Source organism: Schistocerca americana, chromosome 9 (genome assembly GCF_021461395.2).
Source record: "Schistocerca americana isolate TAMUIC-IGC-003095 chromosome 9, iqSchAmer2.1, whole genome shotgun sequence".
Lineage (NCBI taxonomy): Eukaryota > Metazoa > Arthropoda > Insecta > Orthoptera > Acrididae > Schistocerca > Schistocerca americana.
Window position 1 is genome coordinate 40,480,947 of NC_060127.1, and position 16,639 is coordinate 40,497,585.

At 43.0% G+C, this 16,639-nt stretch overlaps 1 non-coding gene across 1 annotated transcript; it reads right to left on the minus strand.

Moving 5' to 3' along the window:
- Window positions 1-10,769: 10,769 nt before the first annotated feature.
- Window positions 10,770-10,846, minus strand: Trnas-cga. Its single transcript has one exon. It is a non-coding gene; the product is annotated as a tRNA-Ser (tRNA).
- Window positions 10,847-16,639: the final 5,793 nt, after the last annotated feature.

Consider the following 16,639-nt stretch of genomic DNA (forward strand, 5'->3'; position numbering starts at 1 on the left):
AAAGTTAATGCTGTTCAAAAAAAATTATGATTGTATGTTGACTACACAATATTGCGGAGTTTTTGAGCGTGTCCCTCTGCGTGCGATTTATCTCGAAGTTGTTCCTCTACGTATCGATCGTTTCGCTGCGACTCACTCGCATCGCATCCGCTTGTTACCGACAACAATAGCAAAGAAGGAACAATTCTTTAAACGCGATATGCTTCCCCATTTTACAAATTTTTAGAAAATAATCCCAGAAAGGCCCCCTTCCTAATCTCTACCAGAAAGTGTTCAGAAAATGATACCAGCATTCTAAATAAGGTTCGACTTTCAGATATAATGCACGCAGTATCTACCATGTTTATTTATTATATGATCTTGCATATTTCGGCACTTTACATGCATTTTTATGCATATTTGCATGAATATTTTAAGGTTTTTATGATTTATATAATCCGGTGTCTAGTAATAACGTAATGGTATGATAGTGGCTGTCAGACTCTAGAAGTTTACAGTTGATCTATATATTGTTGTCTTAACTTATTTGTTGTTTATTGACCTCTGCTAAACTACACTGAAGAGTCAACAAAACTGTTACACGTACCTAATATCGTGTAGGACACTCGCAAGCTCACAGAAGTTCTGCAACACGACGTGGCATGGACTCGACTAGTGACTGAAGTAGTGCTGGAGGGAATTGACACCGTAAATCCTGCAGGGCTGTCCACAAATCCGTAAGACTACAAGGGGGTGGAGATCTCTTCTGAACAGCACGTTGCAAGACACCCCAGATATACTCAATAGTGTTCATGTCTGGGGAGTTTGGTGGGCAGTGGAAGTGTTTAAACTCAGAAGAGTGTTCCTGGAGCCACTGTGTAGCAATTTAGGACGTTTCGCGTGTCGCATTGTCCTGTTGGATTTTCCCAAGTCTATCGAAATGCTCAACGGACATGAATGGATGCAGGTGATCAGATAGGATGCTTACATTCATGCCTCCTGTCAGAGTCGTATCTAGATGTATCATGAGTCCCTTATCACTCCAACTGCACACGCCCCACATCATTATAGAGCTGCCACCAGCTTGAACAGTCCTCTGCTGGCATGCAGGGTCCATGGACTCATGGCGTTGTCTCCATACCCATACACCTCCACCCACTCAATCCAATTTGAAACGACACTCGTCCGACCAGGCAACATGTTTCCAGTCATCAACAGTCAAATGTCGGTGTTAACTGGCGCAGGCGAGGCGTTAAACTTTGTTTCGTGCCGTCGTCAAGGGTACACGAGTGGGCCTTCGGCTCCAAAAGCCCATGTCGATGACGTTTCGTTGACTGGTTCGCACGCTGACACTTGATGGCCCAACACTGAAATCTGCAGCAATTTGCGGAAGGGTTGCACTTCCGTCACGTTGAACGATTCTCATTAGTCGTCATTGGTCCCGTTCTTGCAGGGTCTTTTTCCAACTGCAGCGATGTCGGAGATTTGATGTTTTATCGGATTCCTGATATTCGCGGTACACTCGTGAAAATCCCCACTTCATCAGTACCTCGGACATGCTGTGTGCCATCGTTCGTGTGCCGAGTATAACACCACATTGAAGCTCACTTAGATCTTGATAACCTCCCACTGTAGCAGCAGTAACCAATATAATAACTGCGCCAGAAACTTATCTTAAGTGGGCGTTGCCGACCGCAGCGCCGTATTCTGCCTGTTTACATATCTTTGTATTTGAATACGCAAGCCTATACCAATTTCTTTGGCGCTTCAGTGTACGATCCACGACCGATGGCGGTTCATACATGTCGAGGCAAGTACGAGGATCGTTGTTGGCGATTCCAAGCGAGTTGCGGTATATGCATGCGCGTGCTTTGTGCATGAAAAAAGTGTATATCCTGCAAATTATGTCTCTCGCTTCCTTATGCGGGATTTGTCATTTACCCCCACCATCAGCGATGATAACTCGCAACAAAGGGAATAGAAATTCGTTAAACTCATTACGACCACGTTTAATGCTCGCACTGGATACGACATTCACAGCACAGCGCTCCGAACACTACAGAACGCTCATTGGCTGTGGGAGGATGCGTGATGTAGCCTAAACTCGACCGCCTTCGCTCGTGGCTCAACTATAGTTAAAACATGTATTTTCAGATGTATGAAAGAGAAATAACACGGCAAAATAATACTAATCAAGAAGAAAATACAGAAGATACGTAAGTGATTTTGCGAAAAAGTGGATTTTCCTACGTTTCTCAGAAATATAGGAATCGGTATGCATGCGACGGCATGCCTACCACCCAAGTACCACCACGCAGCTAATAAAAATGGGATCTTTCTGTGTTCATACCTCGTGTTTTATTGGTGATCAAAAGGTAGCGTCAAGTGTTTTGGATTGACCTTGAGCTAGAGACTATTTGTGTACCCAGTAGAAGAATAGTCTTAGTTTCACTGCCCTACAGTACATGGTCGAAGTATTAATATTGCACACTTCTTTCCGCTTAGGCAAATGGAGAAAATGGGTTTGTCCTTTTTGCATTTGATGTGGTTTACGATAAGATTGGTTCAAATGGCTCTGAGCACTATGGGACTTAACTTCTGAGGTCACCAGTCCCCTAGAACTACTTAAATCTAACTAACCTAAGGACATCACACACATCCATGCCCGAGGCAGGATTCGAACCTACGACCGTAGCAGTCGCGCGGTTCCAGTCTGTAGCGCCTAGAACCGCTCGGCCACCCCAGCCGGCTTACGATAAGATTGATGGGACTTATGGAGGACCATTAGTTCATGGTCCGTTCGTTGGAAAACCGCTGGAAAAGGGTCCTTTTACTATATTTTCGCCGTCATCAGCGGACCAAAACCCAGCCGAGGATTGCAAGACCGCTACGCAGAGTAAATGACTGCATTTTTACAATATATTCCTGAGATCTCTATCTCGAAGAATCTTGAAAATTTTCTTGACATCCTTATCCGTTTCCAAGATACAGAGACTGAAAATCACCCAACTTATATACGTAAAATCCGGTATGAGACGAAATGTAAATAATAAATAACGGCCAAAAATTGTTAAAATATTAACAGTATATTTAGGCATTTATCTAGAGGAGCTATCCCTCCGTTTTCAAAAAAATTTTTGCGTTATCGAGAAACACCCCAAAAACTTGTTTTTTCGCTACCAAAACACAGCCGCGGATTTCGAGACGGCTACGCAGAGCAAATGGCTGAAATTTTGTCGATGTATACCTAAGATCCAGATCTCGAACGACCGTAAAAATTTTCTTGATATATTTATCCGTTTCCGAAATACAAGGTTCAAAGTTACTCTACTTGCACACGTAACATACGCTCGTAAAATCCAGTGTGGGGAGAAAATGTAGTTTATAAACTGACGTAGCACGGAGAAACGTACAGTAAAGTATCTCTGTTATCATACGGGAACACCATGTTGTAGTACTCAAACACATGCAAAATTTTTGACCGAGCGAGGTGGAGCAGTGGTTAGCACACTGGACTCGCATTCGGGAGGACGACGGTTCAAACCCGCGTCCGGCCATCCTGATTTAGGTTACTGTGATTTCCCTGAAACGGTTCAGGGAAATGCCAGGATTGTTCCTTTGAAAGGGCACGGCTGATTTCCTTCCCTAATCGACCGATGGCCTCGCTGTTTGGTCCCCTTCCCCAAATCAAGCAACCAACCAAACTCTTTGTGCACGTAAAATCTGGTGTGAGGTGTAAAATTAATTTTGCGTTCTTTCAATTTCACATAAGTGAACTATCAAAATTTTACTGACCAGTACATTTCCTTTCACATATGCCCCGCTCTAGCAGAGAAAAGGCGGATACAAGTGGAAAAATGATCCTATCAGAGCACTAAAAATGCTAATATGTTCCTGCTTATTTAGAAGATTGACATAAAAGTGGGGTACTCGCAGCCTCATTGTACTTTCCTCAACACTTTAAAATTTTCACAAATGTTTTGGCATGCAAACATATTCATGATGAGAGAGAAGGAGACAGTGGAAGTGGGAAAAGAGACAGAAAAGTAATAAATACTGGGAGATAGTAGACAGTAGTTCTGGTATAGAAAGAGTGAAGGAGATAATACCAGTGATAACGAGAGGCAGAGGCTATGGCAATTACAGTGAGGAAGAGAGAAATAGTTACAGTGAGAAGAGAGAGAATCAGTGGACAGGAATGAATGACTTAGTAGCAGGAAGAGAGTGGAAGAGAGAGACAGTGGCATATGAGTGGGGACATTAGTAGAAGGACAGAACGGAGGAAGGTGTGACTGTGACATGGGAGACAGTGACAGTTAGAGGGATGTAAAGACATAATGTCAATGAAATGGGCTGAATGGTGAGTGAGAAGGGGCAAGTGGGAGTGGATGTGTATGAGCGACTTACAGTGATGGATTAGTGGGTGTGAGTTGCAGTTAGGGGAGCTTGTGTCAATGAGAGGTAAGTTGCATATTAAAAAGAGTGCAGATATCTTCGCATGCCAAAATTTTCGGGAAAATTTTTGAAGGTATTGTTAGTCACTCATTTAAAGATGAGCATATTTGCCATTTTTGTGCCATGATAGTATCTTTTTTTTGCTGGTAGAAGATATACACTATGTGATTGAAGATACCTGGCCACCCTATGTAAAGCGGAACTCGCCACTACATGTGACAAGCATAGGAGGAAGCATAAGTGGCCAAAGACCACCTAACATGCTCACAAGCGATATCATCGGCAAGCCCCTGCAAATCAGCAATGTTGACTGGATATGCCAGCTGCTGTCACAGCTGACCAACAGGCTACGGTAGGGAAGACGACAAGCTTGCACTGTAACGCACAAACAAACCGCCAGTAGGGCGACCTACGTGTCGCCCCACATTGCACTGTTGCGAAATTTCTTCAAGATGGCGGCGATAGATGTGGCAACGTTGCACTGACGTCATGACTGGAAATTCAAGCTGGCCAGTGTGGCCGAGCGGTTCTAGGCGCTTCAGTCTGGAACCGCGCGACCGCTGCGGTCGCAGGTTCGAATCCTGCCTTGGGCATGGATGTGTGTGATGTCCTTAAGTTAGTTAGGTTTAAGTAGTTCTAAGTTCTAGGGGACTGATGACCTCAGATGTTAAGTCCCATAGTGCTCAGAGCCATTTTAACCATTTCTTGAAATTCAAATTTTGGCGGGAAAAAGGTCACTTGGTCTGTCTCCACTAACCTAAGTCATCCGAACACCACCTCCTCCTTCGAATTGGCGGGAAAATAACTCAGCCTGTGCTGGGCTGCTGGAGAGGAAGGAGTGTACTTTATTTAATTTATTTAGGGATGGATTTCACACAGTTTATGTGGTGTCGATAGCTACGCTGCCACGGCGTAAATACAACTTCTAAAGTTGGCACTACGAGACACTGACGACAGCGCCCTCTAGACGGTGCTGTGGAGCTCTACGAGCTCCGCTCAAGATTCAGCCATTTCATCGAGAGCAGACGGCCTGGAAACATCGCTTCAACCTCAGCTTGCTATTGAGACTATGTATCTACTTACGACGGGAATACGGTTTAGCACCTACGGGCTCTTCAGTGTAAAGTTACGTATCTCATTGACAAATAATTAAATGCACTTTCACGTAAAAAGCTGTACCGAGAATCTTACGTCACCTGCTCCTGCTCCCTTCCTACATTCGGCCTACCCATTCCGTTTACAGGAGCAGACCCACGCGCCGCCTTCCAGGCGGGATACAAAAGTTTATATATTACACTGATACAAAAATGCTCGCTCTGACATGCTTGGGGTCACAATACACAGCCACAGACCTGCCGACTACTCATAAATCACCGAAATGCAATACACTGATGTACAGACACGCAAACAACTCGTAAATTGTCAAAATAATGCATGTACAACGCTCTGCAAACACGCTCACTAATTTTAAAATGTCGAATAATGCATTTCGTAGCCTACAGACGTGCAAACTGCTCGTAGATTACCGAAATAATGCAGTACACTGATGTACAGACATGCAAACGACTCGTAAATTGTCAAAATAGTGCACGTAAAACGCTATGCAAACACGCAACACTGTGAATCCGATAAACACACATCGAAAAAAGGTTTGCATCACCCCAGTTCCCAGAACTGAAGACAGACGTTGACTGTCGATATTGTATCACAGACACAGTCCCTTTGACTGTTCAGAGATGTCACTAAACCCGCCCAAAGATGTAAACAACCATGCATGAGGAGTGCCTATTAGACAGAGGGGGTCCGACAGCCGACCAGTTTCAGTCATTCCACCAGGATGGAGGTACACAACTCGTGTTGTCTGTAGTTCAACCGTGCCTAAACGGTCAATACTACGGTTCGATCGCGTCCACATTGTCACTTTATGCCAGGAAGGGCTTTCAACTAGGGAAGTGTCCAGGCGTCTTGGAGTGAACCAGAGCGATGCTGTTCGAACATGGAGGAGATACAGAGAGACAGGAAGTGTCGATTACATGCCTCGCTCAGGCCGCACAAGGGCTGCTACTGCAGTGGATGACCGCTGCCTACGCTTTATGTGCAGCTACAGGACGTCGTGTTACGACTCAAACTGTGCACAACAGGCTGCATGAAGCGCAACTTCACTTCCAACGTCCATGGCGGGGTCCATCTTTGCAACCAAGACACCATGCAGCACGGAACAGATGGGCCCAACAACATAAAGAGCTCTGCTTCAAGACTGCTTGTGTCGCAGTTATAGTCATATGTTATTGGACACTTTCTTTGAGTTATCAAGGCTCTACGCCTGGTTGGTTAGCAAGGAGTTGAAGTTCGTGATGTCTGACGATACGTGAAATCCCGAAACGCGTAACATGTTCTAATAAAAGAGTCAATCGAACATCTCATGATTTTATTGCGATTGTGCAGCATTAGTTGCCAATTATTATCCAGAGCTCTGTCAGCAGACCTACTAGCACAATGACTGTGCGCCGGGAGTTAAAAAGAATAAACCAGACATTTCTGTAGTCAGCCGTAAGCGACGCACGAAGTGGTGTAAAAAGAAAGTCACTGCACAGTGGATGACTGGAAACGAATAATTTGGAGTTTTGCAGAAGTTCGAAATATAGGGCGTGCTTCAATGCGAGATGCATTTAATAATTTCCACAACGAAACTCTGTCTCTGAATCTGCCAGAAAACCCAAAAAGATTCTGGTCATACATAAAGCACACCAGTGGCAAGACGCACTCAATACCTTCACTGCGAGATAACAACGGTGAAGTCACTGATGATAGTGTCACTAAAGCCGAGTTATTAAATACGGTTTTCCGAAACTCCTTCACCAAAGAAGACGAAGTAAATATTCCTGAATTCCAATCAAGATAACTGCCAAGATGAGAAACATAGAAGTTGATATCCTCGGTGTAGCAAAGCAGCTTAAATCACTTTATGAAGGTTGGTTGGGTTGGGTTGTTTGGGGAAAGAGACCGAACAGCGAGGTCATCGGCCTCATCGGATCAGGGAAGGAGGGGGAAGGAAGTAGGCCGTGTCATTTCAAAGGAACCATCCCGGCATTTGCCTGGAGTGATTTAGGGAAATTACGGAAAATCTAAATAAGGATGGCCGGACGCGGCATTAAACCGTCTTTATAAAGGTAAGGCCTCCGATCCAGATTGCACACCAGTCAGGTTCCTTTCAGAGTATGCAGATACAATAATTCCATATTTAGCAGTTACATACAACCGCTCGCTCACAGAAAGATCCGCACCTAAAGACTGGAAAATTGCTCAAGTCACACCTATACCCAAAAAGGGAAATAGGAGTAATCCGCTGAATTACAGGCGCATAGGTAATAAAAAATGGGGGTTCCCAATTTAAAAAACGCAGTTGATATCCGTTTGGCCTATGACAGCGCCATCTGGCGGGCAAACAATAGCGCCATCTGGTTTCCCGCTTCAAGCTAGACAAATTTCGTTGTTTGTAGTTTTTTCGTTTGACGCTTATTTCGTGAGATACTTGGCGCAGTCACGATCAATGGACCACCCTGTAGTGTCAACAGAGAAGTACGGAGGTAGTGGTGTTTCTCTAGGTTAAGCTGCGGTCCCCATGTCGCACTTACACAAAACGGCAAATGCGTAAGGATATGACTACATTTAACAGCATTGTGCACTGCGTATAGTAGAGGAACAGTTCGAAGGTGACAATTGTATCAGCTCTGCAATGTAGCCAATCTTAAAGCAGCATACTGCATGAGGGGCAATTTTTCGTGAACAGTAACATCCCAGAAATGGACGGACCTGCCCAGAGTACTGATCTGAACCCTGTGGAACACCTTTGCGCTGAGTTGGATCGTCAACTTCGCTCCAGACCTCAATGCGCATCATCACAACCTCCTCCAGTTTCAGCTATTGAGGAAGAATTGGCTCTCATTCAAATGGTTCAAATGGCTCTAAGCACTATGGGACTTAACATCGGAGGTCATCAGTCCCCTAGACTTAGAACTACTTAAACCTAACTAGCCTAAGGACATCACACACATCTACACCCGAGGCAGGATTCGAACCAGTGACCGTAGCGGTCGCGCGATTCCAGACTGAAGCGCCTAGAACCGCTCGGCCACTGCGGCCGTTTTACCGATTATTCATATGATTTTGAAACGCATCCTGGTGATTTTTGAACATTTTTGAACACATTCTAAGTTGATTCCTAAACGAATCATAAATTGAGTTTCTTACATGCATAGTGTACGTGATGCCTCTACCAAGGGAATCCACGTCGCATCAAGGAATAAATTAAAAAAAAAAACAACTTTCCCGCAGACAAAAGGGAACGTGGCTGTACGAGCTGAACCGAATAAACTAGAACGGGTGAATACCAATTGCTGTTTGTTTATTTGTTTGATGAGGTGAGCGAACGATAAGCGTTGTTATAATTATTAGCGAAATCCGTAGATTCAGACTACGAGAGTGGAAATAAACGACTAATAGGAATAACAGATAAGAAAACTCGTATATTATCCTCTCGGTGTACCTAAGAAAATGAAATGTTGACAGGAAACTTTTGCCAGATCGCTATGTTACTGAGGGCCAGTTGTAACAGTTCCTGGTTAGCAGCCGCTTGACGTTTTGTTCTCGGAATAGCGTGGAACGGCGTTGTACGGACGCGTAGTAACGTCTAACCGGAGAATAGACGCGGGACAACTTAACTGGTGATTCTGGTAGGGTTAGTGAAGTTAACCGGAGAATAACTTTTGACAATGGCAGTTTGCTGAAGAATTTGTCACGGACGAGATTGTATGTTAGAACGAGGACACAGAAGAAACGGGAGCATCACACAAATTACACGGAAGAATATGGCGATTCCAAATTTATTTAAAAATTTCGTACGGCTACTTTTCAGTCTCATTCTCGAGAAACTGGAGCGTATGAATGAAATGTGAAATTGTTACCTAACATAAAACATGTTTTTCTAATAGGTCCAAAAGGCATTTGGTGTTGGTACTTTGTGAATTATATTCTGTCCTGTTATTTATGTAAATGAGGTACATAAAAATGACCATTTGTGGCAAAACAGTCTCGCATATTTGGCGTCTGTTACAATTGCTGCAATATTAGAAAGGCCTATTTCGTTTTATCTAGCAAACAATGACAAAATAGACGTAATCAAATCGAGAAAACTCTAAGCTCTTCGGTACTATTCGTATTAAAATTATAAAGAATGTAGCAACCAGTCGCGGAACCATAATTTATTTATCTTGTTGGAAATCGATTTCGACTGATATCAGTCATCATCAGTCGAAGTCGCTTTGCAACTAGATAAATAAATTATGGTTCCGCGACTGGTTGCTACATTCCTGTTGTTGTTGTTGTGGTCTTCAGTGCTGAGACTGGTTTGATGCAGCTCTCCATGCTCAGTAAAGCTGCATGTCCTCGGGAAAAATTACGGCTGTAGTTTCCCCTTGCTTTCAGCCGCTACATTCCTTATAATTTTATATTCCACGATCGCTGCACAGAAGGGGAACCTTGTGGAGCCCAACATTCAAAACTATTCCTATTAACAGCATTTTCAGTATTAGGCGACGACATTTTGATTTTAATGAGTTAATAGATTATTTAGCAGAAAGGAGAGCACACCGTGTAAAGTTGTAGCAAGGTTAGAGAGAAAAAATGATAGGACCTAAGGATTGAAGATACGTGTACTGTCTTCCTTGGCTCTTTCTTTACTAGTTTTATGTCTCCTATATTTAATTTTATGTCACACAAAAGAGAAAGTTATTTGCTAATAGGCAATAAAGTGTGCAATTTTTCTGAAGAGTTCTTATTCTCCCAGTCACAAATAATTCCGCCCAGTATTAACTGTGAGGTTTTTTTTTTTGGTTGCGTGTCAAACCGGCCAACTTGACGCTGGAGAGACAGCACAAGAAATTTTAATTTCCACTGTCCTGAAAATAGGCTTTGTGGCTTCCATTACAAAATTACAACTTTGAATTCTACAGAGCGAAATACAGGGAAGTACCACAGAAGAATGCTGTGTAAGGAGGCGTGGCACTGCACTTTGGCACACTCAGGAGCGCCGACTTATAAAAAACATTGGGGGGGGGGGGGGCATATTTTCTTTTAAGCATTATAGAGTCATATGTTCAACATTAGAACCCCGAAAACTGCACTGTCCATAACTCGACACTCAGGGAAACTCGACAAGCCTGACACATTTTTTGGCTTTGAAAAAATAAACAAGACATAAACACGCACGGTATTTTCGTAAAAAGCTAATTTAATTTACAGTAATAATCATGAAACTTCCTGGCAGATTAAAACTGTGTGCCGGACCGAGACTCGAACTCGGGACCTTTGCCTTTCGCGGGCAAGCGCTCTACCGACTGAGCTATCCAAGGACGACTCACGCATCGTCCTCACAGCTTTAATTCCGCCAGTACCTCGTCTCCTACCTTCCAAACTTCACAGAAGTTTAATCTGCCAGGTCTGACAGCAACAAACACGCCAACCGCGTTTAGCCTATCCTTTCGGAACACCGTTCTTCGCAAGAATTTCGGCTGAGCTTATATTCGGTATCAGCCAGCTTTCAGTGCCTATAATGATTTGAGAATCAGTGCTTTCTATTAGCGCTTGGAGTTCTGGTACTTTCCCAACAAAGCTACGGCAGTTTACAACTGTTATACCATTGGTTCCTGTGCCTTTCGGGGATGACGGTTGCATCTTTCAACACTATCGAGCACCTGTTCATTATACACGGCCTGTGGCGGAGTGGTTACACGACAACAACATCAGTGTAATGCACTAGCCTGCACAGTCCTGATACGAATCCTACAGAAGACCTTTTGGGATGTTTTGGAACGCCGACTTTGTGCTAGGCGTCACCGACCGACATCGATACCCCTCCTCAGTGCAGCACTCCGTGAAGAATGGGCAGCCATTCCCAAGAAATCTCACCTGATTGAATGTATGCCTGTGAGAGTGGAAGCTGTCAACAAGCCTAAGGGTGGGCCAACACCATACTGAATTCCAGCATTACCGATGGAGAGCGCCACGAACATGTAAATAATTTTCAGCCAGGTGTCCGGATACTTTCGATCACAGAATGTATTTTACAAAAGGCTCGTTAGCGGGTTTACACAATCTGATCAAAACTATGTGGACACCTGTTAATGGAGGTCAAATGGGTTGTGCCCATCCTTTGCCTTAATGATGGCTTGCATTATGCTGGGGTCACTTTCAATGAGAAGTCTGAATGTCCTCAAGAGCCAAAACCAGAGAAGGAAGTGGTGCAAGATCCTCAGGTCTGGAGCGTTCCAACTCATCAAAAAAGGTGTTCCGTTGGGTTCAGTTCGGGACAATAGACAGGCCAGTACACTTCAGGAATTTTGTTGGCTACAGACCGTTGCATGCAGCTTTACTGTATGATTAACCGATGATGATGTCGTCCTCTTGGGTAAACTATTCCGGAGGTGAAATACTCCCCCATTCGGATCTCCGGGCGGGGACTACTCAGGAGGCCATTGTTATCAGGAGAAAGACTGGTGTTCTACGGATCGAGGCGTGGAATGTCAGATCCCTTAATCGGGCAGGTAGGTTAGAAAATTTAAAAAGGGAAATGGATAGGTTTAAGTGGGAATGGATGTAGTGGGAATTAGTGAAGTTCGGTGGCAGGAGGAACAAGACTTTTGGTCAGGTGAATACAGGGTTATAAATACAAAATCAAATAGGGGTAATGCAGGAGTAGGTTTAATAATGAATAAGAAAATAGGAGTGCGGGTAAGCTACTACAAACAGCATAGTGAACGCATTATTGTGGCCAAGATAGACACGAAGCCCACGCCTACTACAGTAGTACAAGTCTATATGCCAACTAGCTCTGCAGATGATTAAGAAATTGATGAAATGTATGCTGAGATAAAAGAAATTGTTCAGGTAGTGAAGGGAGATGAAAATTTAATAATCATGGGTGACTGGAATTAGAGAGTAGGAAAAGGGAGGGAAGGAAATATAGTAGGTGAATATGGATTGGGGGTAAGGAACGAAAGAGGAAGCCATCTGGTAGAATTTTGCACAGAGCATAAATTAATCATTGCTAACACTTGGTTCAAGTATCATGAAAGAAGGTTGTATACATGGAAGAACCCTGGAAATACTAAAAGGTATCAGATAGATTACATAATGATAAGACAGAGATTTAGGAACCAGGTTTTAAATTGTAAGACATTTGCAGGGGCAGATGTGGACTCTGGCCACAATCTATTGGTTGCGAACTGTAGATTAAAACTGAAGAAACTGCAAAAAGGTGGGAATTTAAGGAGATGGGACCTGGATAAACTGAAAGAACCAGAGGTTGTACAGAGTTTCAGGGAGAGCATAAGGGAACAATTGACAGGAATGGGGGAAAGAAATACAGTAGAAGAAGAATGGGTAGCTTTGAGAGATGAAATAGTGAAGGTAGCAGTTGATCAAGTAGGTAAAGGGCTAGTAGAAATCCTTGGGTAACAGAAGAAATATTGAATTTAATTGATGAAAGGAGAAAATACGAAAATTGAGTAAATGAAGCAGGTAAAAAGGAATACAAAGGTCTCAAAAATGAGATGGACAGAAAGTACAAAATTGCTAAGCAGGGATGGCTGGAGGACAAATGTAAGGATGTAGAGGCACATGTCACTAGGGGTAAGATAGATACTGCCTACAGGAAAATGAAAGAGACCTTTGGAGAAAAGAGAACCACTTGCATGAATATCAAGAGCTTTGATGGAAACCCAGTTCTAAGCAAAGAAGGGAAAGCAGAAAGGTGGAAGGAGTATATAGAGGGCCTGTACAAGGGCGATGTTCATGAGGACAATATTATAGAAATGGAAGAGAATGTAGATGAGGATGAAATAGGAGATATGATACTGCGTGAAGAGTTTGACAGAGCACTGAAAGACCTAATCCGAAACAAGGCCCCGGGAGTAGACAACATTCCATTAGAACTACTGACAGCCTTGGGAGAGCCGGGCCTAACAAAACTCTACCATCTGGTGAGCAAGATGTATGAGACAGGCGAAATGCCCTCAGACTTCAAGAACAATAGAATAATTCCAATCCCAAAGAAAGCAGGTGTTGACAGATGAGACAATTACCGAACTATCAGTTTAATAAGCCACGGCTGCAAAATACTAACACGAATTCTTTACAGGCGAATGGAAAAACTGGTAGAAGCCGACCTCGGGGAAGATCAGTTGTGATTCCGTAGAAATGTTGTAACACGTGAGGCAATACTGACCCTAGACTTACCTTAGAAAATAGATTAAGAAAAGGCAAACCTACGTTTCTAGCATTTGTAGACTTAGAGAAAGCTTTTGACAATGTTGACTGCAATACTCTCTTTCAAATCCTGAAGATGTCAGGGATAAAATACAGGGAGCGAAAGGCTATTTACAATTTGTACAGAAACCAGATGGCAGTTATAAAGAGTCGAGGGACATGAAAGAGAAGCAGTGGCCGGGAAGGGAGTGAGACAGGGTTGTAGCCTCTCCCTGATGTTATTCAATGTGTATATTGAGCAAGCAGTGAAGGAAACAGAAGAAAAATTCGGAGTCGGAATTAAAATCCATGGAGAAGAAATAAAAATTTCGATGTTCGCCGATGACATTGTAATTGTGCCAGAGACAGCAAAAGACCTGGAAGAGCAGCTGAACGGAATGGACAGTGTCTTGAAAGGAGGATATAAGATGAACATCAACAAAAGCAAAACGAGGATAATGGAACGTAGTCAAATTAGATCGGGCGATGCTGCGGGAATTTGATTAGGAAATGAGACGCTTAAAGTAGTAAATGAGTTTACCTATGTAGGTAGCAAATTAACTGATGATGGTCTAAGTAGAGAGGATATAAAATGTAGACTGGCAATGGCAAGGAAAGCGTTTCTGACGAAGAGAAATTTGTTAACATCGAGTATAGATTTAAGTGTCAGGAAGTCATTTCTGAAAGTATTTTTATGGACTGTATCTATGTATGGAAGTGAAACGTGGACGATAAATAGTTTAGACAAAAAGAGAATAGAAGCTTTCGAAATGTGGTGCTACAGAAGGATGCTGAAGATTAGATGGGTAGATCACATAACTAATGAGGAGGTATTGAATAGAATTGGAGAGAAGAGAAATTTGTGGCCGAACTTGACTAGAAGAAGGGACCGGTTGGTAGGGCATATTCTGAGGCATCAAGGGATCACCAATTTAGTATTGGAGGGCAGCATGGAGGCTAAAAATCGTAGTGGAAGACCAAGAGATGAATACACTAAACAGATTCAGTAGGGTGTAGGTTGCAGTAGGTACTGGGAGATGAAGAAGCTTGCACAGGATAAAGTAGCATGGAGAGCTGCATCAAACCACTCCCAGGACTGAAGACCACAATGACAACAACAGACCGTCGATGCTTTATGACAGGGTGCACTCTCATAGCGATACAGTCAGTTATCATCTCCAAACTGTTCCTGTATGCTATACTCATTATACAATGTCTTCATATATTTCCGCATTTACCGTTTCGTTAAGTTCAATAAGTCGACCACACCGTAACCACTAAAAACACCCCATATCATTACACCACGTCCATCATCCTTCGCTGTTGGCATCACACACGCTGGTAGGTGATGTTCCCCAGGCACTTGTCAAGCCCTGACCGATTCATCGGATTGACACAGTGTACAGAGTGAGTCATCACTCCAGATCACTCGGTTCTAGTGGTGTCGCTTTTTACACCATATCGAGAACCACTTAGCACTTACTACAGTGCCTGCTCGACGACTGTACTCCACACTTTTCAACTCCCCCCACGCACAGTCATTGTGCTAGCTGGAGTTCTGATAGCACTTTGGAACTCGAGAGTGATTACTATCCTGATTTTATGGTATTTTTGACAACTACCCACTGTAATACTCGGCGGCCTCTGCCCTTTAGTACGTAAGGTTTGTCTGGTCTCAGTTTAGCTGCGGCTGTTCCTTCGCGATTCCGCTGCAGAACCACATCATAAACAGTCGACCTGAGCAGCTTTAGAAGGGTTGACATGTTTCTGATGGATCTCTTAAGCAAGTTGTAATGCTATTGTAAATATAATACTGCCATTAATCTGTATATTTTAAAAGTTTTTGTTCCGTAATAATTTTGAAAAATTAAGCAAATACTATAACGAGAGTAAGCTTTTGTTAAGTGTAGTTTATATGTTTAAAATAACCTGTTAGACGTAGCTGGAATAAATGTATCAAAACATATTTTGTAAATAATTATGTAATATTTCTAGTACAACTGTAATTAATTACGTCAATTTCGTATGTATATGCTGTCATGCAATTGTAGATGGTTCATGCTTACGGTTTTTGTAAGCAGAAGTGTAAATTGGAAAGGTGTAGGGATCATAGGTAGAACGGAACTCCGTTCTGTGGTGGAATAGAAAAGGTGGTGAGGCGCGCGAGTGAGAATTGGCGCGCAAGTGGCTGAGACAGTCGGTAGCTGACCTGCAAGTGGTGAACACGCATTACGTTGTCAAGCACTAGAGGCCCCGAATTTACCTGCAACACTGGGTTTTGCCCTCGGACGTGTTCTACATGATTGGCGCAGTACGGCAATAAATTCATAGCTCAGAAATTTGCAATTTTATCGTCGCCACCGAGGTGAAGACAGAGCTACGTACATCAAGAGCCGTACCTGCGCAATGTTACTACGCAGCACCGCCTAACGCCACCTTCGACATCAGTAACAGGCAAAGTACTTTATTTAGAAGTGTATCTCAGTATAAACCATCCATCTTCAATCAGTGCCTTTGTGATTAACCGTAATTTTCCTATTTGATTTACCTCTTTGGGTCCTTACCTAAACGATGTTTATTGAAGCTTGAATAATAGTAAATTACTGGCAATAGTACTGTTTTGGTAGTAAATTCTGAAAATCATTATTAAATACTAAAGTTTGCACGTATCAGTTTAAGGGCCACCGCTTTGCCTGACCATGAGGAAAAGTTTTCAATAGTATTTCTGAAAGTAAAGTAACATAATTGTTTAACTGCAACAGTCTTAACAGTAATTGTTCGTGTTGCTTCTCCATGTCAAAGAAAGCCAGACAAATATTGGTGTTAGTAAAACGTTAACAAATAACAGTCCTAAAGAAATGAAATTTAGTCGTGTTAAATAATAGTTTAGGTCATATGAATG